Source organism: Cupressus sempervirens, chromosome 5 (genome assembly GCF_028749045.1).
Source record: "Cupressus sempervirens isolate cs-2001-9-10 chromosome 5, ASM2874904v1, whole genome shotgun sequence".
Classification (NCBI taxonomy): Eukaryota; Viridiplantae; Streptophyta; class Pinopsida; order Cupressales; family Cupressaceae; genus Cupressus; species Cupressus sempervirens.
Window position 1 is genome coordinate 660,975,259 of NC_143122.1, and position 2,932 is coordinate 660,978,190.

Genomic DNA, 2,932 nt, shown 5'->3' on the forward strand with positions numbered 1-2,932 from the left:
TGTATTTGTTCTTGTAAGTGCTTGGAAAATTTATTCATGCTCCCTCATTACATGTTTGTTTTAGCATGGACAAACAAAAACGGCTTCTTCTTGTATTCAAGTTCATATGAAGTGGTTCACACTCTGTTCTATAACTAAAATAATGACTATCTTATTACCATATCACTCTGTACTTTGGACAATTACAGTTTACTATATTATAAGACATCGATCCTCTTCCCCTATCTTCCTAAACTTCTAAACTGTCATACCAACGCTTGACAGCAACTATCCAGCTCTTGTTCTATTTGTTAATCAGTATGCTATTTCAAACAATATTATTAGCCACTTCTAAACTACAAACTTATATATACTGGCTACGCTCAGCTCATTAATAAGGTCTCGCCGCAATATAGTTGCCCGGGGGATCATAGCTGCATATGACCCATGTGTCATTGCTCTTACATTTTATAATTGAACACCCAACACTTTCTGTTGTCGCCCACACCATCTGAGTATAGTGTGTGCAATCTGGGCCTGTGCAAGTGTTAGTATCATGAACATACCACTTCCTCTCATCAATCCAAGCATTCATTGCCTGTCGACGTGTCCAATTTGGGCCTTTCCCCCAGAAGATGTTTTCACCGTAGGGCGATCCTTTTGAATGCTGAAGAAGGCAGTCATTTCTTCTCTGTCTCGCATAATTCCGAGCAAAAGCGGCCACTGTGCTATTCCATTTAAGAGGTGGAGCTCCTACGGCTTTTCTGGCCACATTCTGAGGCTCAATGAAGTCAGCAATGGCCTGAGAATTGGTGAAGCCTTGTACGTGGCTTAATAACCCTACCACCAACAGTACCAGCAACATTTGGGAAACTCGACTGATTCTTGACACAATATGACTCATGTAATCTACCAATTATAAGAATCGATCGCAACTGAGGGGCTTCTTCTTATGAGAGATTGAGTTGTGGTAATTCTGTGAAACAACAACCTTCTTAAATAGAGGTGCAAAACGAGTCAAATACAGGTATCGTGTAAAGTTTAATCCTTATCGCTTGGAGTTTTGATGGCTTCAGTTGTGGGGCAAATACAAATACAAATACAAATACACTTGATGCTGCTACGGGCCTTGCGAGAGCGTCACTTCGATCACAAGTTTTGGGATTTAAGATCTGACGTGCGTTTAAGACATTTAATTCACTCAGGAAAACACCGTGTTTAGCGTGAAGTTATGTAGGCAGACATTTTTTAAATATGGCCACCGAAACTAACCGACACATAACGTACCTATCATTGAAATCTGTGTAGCGTTCCACTTGCAAAATCCCAAAACTGACATCAAAGTATAGCACGTGGACTCGAAAAATTAAAAAGAAAACGAACACATTTTTAAAACTTTCTGCTTCATTTCAAATTCTAGCACAATAAAAATTGAATTCAATTAGCATTTTAAGTAAAGTAATAAAATCGCGCCGACCTTTTTATCAAAATAATGCATCGGTTTGGATGTATATTAATTAATAAATAAACAAATTTACTTAATTAGATAATATTTATATTAAGAGCTCAAATTATTAAAATTATATAAGTGTAATAGGTAACATAAATTTGTAAAAAAAATTATTGATTGAATTTCATAATGAATATTATAATATTTTACTTTTCTATAACATAATGAAACTTAAGTATATTTTTGGGGATTTCTTACATTATAATATCATTCTACAATCATTTAATACATCATAATCATCTCAATACATTATTGTTATTCACATTCTCAAAGTAAATAACTATAATATCTATGTTTGTTCTAAACTTAGATAATACATGGTTTTTAAATAAATTTTTGGTTATTTTTATTAAAGTCTCATCTTGAAATGATAAGTGCCTCACCCTTGTTGGAAAAATCACAATTATGAGAGCAAGTATTTGTGTTATCTATACTTATCATATGATTTCCATTAAATTGTCAAATTCTACTATGAAGAAAATTTAAACCCTCTTCTATAACTTTTTAGGGAATGAATATATTTTTGTTGTGGGTAAGGTTCCACTCATTTCTTGCAAATATATATATATATATATATATATATATATAGATATATATATTTCTATGAGATATAAGAGTTTTAGAAAATACAAAGCAACCAAAGTACCACCACAAAAATCAACAAGAAGGCCAAGCCTCACTAAGGAAGAACAAACTCAACTGTACAACATAAAAAAGAGAAGGACTATCTAACTAAGAAAATCATAGTAATTGACCACCCAAGTAGTCCAACCTAAGGGACCCTCCATCCAAACAACACTTTTAGGTTATTGAATCTGCATCAGCCTGAATAAATCTTCTTTTCTAGCATTCACTTTCTTACTAATTTCTCTATTCAGCCTAATGCAAGCTTGCTCAAAAGCTTGCAGATCATCCAGTGTTCTACGCTATTGGTATCCATGCTTCAGCTCATAGTAGAAAAAAGTAGCATGCCCATCATGAAGGAACCTTCTCATCTTGTCCCACTCGATCAACATAGTAGCCTGCACTTGCAAAGAAATTTTAAAATAAGTGAATTTTTGAAGAAACTTAGTAAGATCCCTTGGCTTACCTTGGTACCTTTCCTCGTTCCTGCACTTCCAGATCTACCAAAAAATGTTAAATGACAATATGTTCCAAAATAAATTGGTATCTTTAGGAAGACCATTAATATGACTAGTGATAATATCAAGAATATTAACATTAATAGGATAAACAATGCCAAACATTCTCCATATTTCTTTAGCAAAAGTACAATCTAAAAGAATATGTCTACCAGTTTCAGGAACTCTGCATAAATTACAAAAATTAGAATTAGATAAATCTCTCTTAATAGGAAACTTGTCCAACATGACTAACCATCTAAAGCATCTAATTTTTGGCTCAACAAAATTCTTCCACAAGATATCAAAGAACTTTTTCCAA

General features: G+C 33.7%; 1 pseudogene; it reads right to left on the reverse strand.

Moving 5' to 3' along the window:
• Window positions 1-370: 370 nt before the first annotated feature.
• Window positions 371-865, reverse strand: LOC149557629 (pathogenesis-related protein PR-1 pseudogene; annotated as a pseudogene).
• Between the last annotated feature and the right edge of the window lie 2,067 nt (window positions 866-2,932).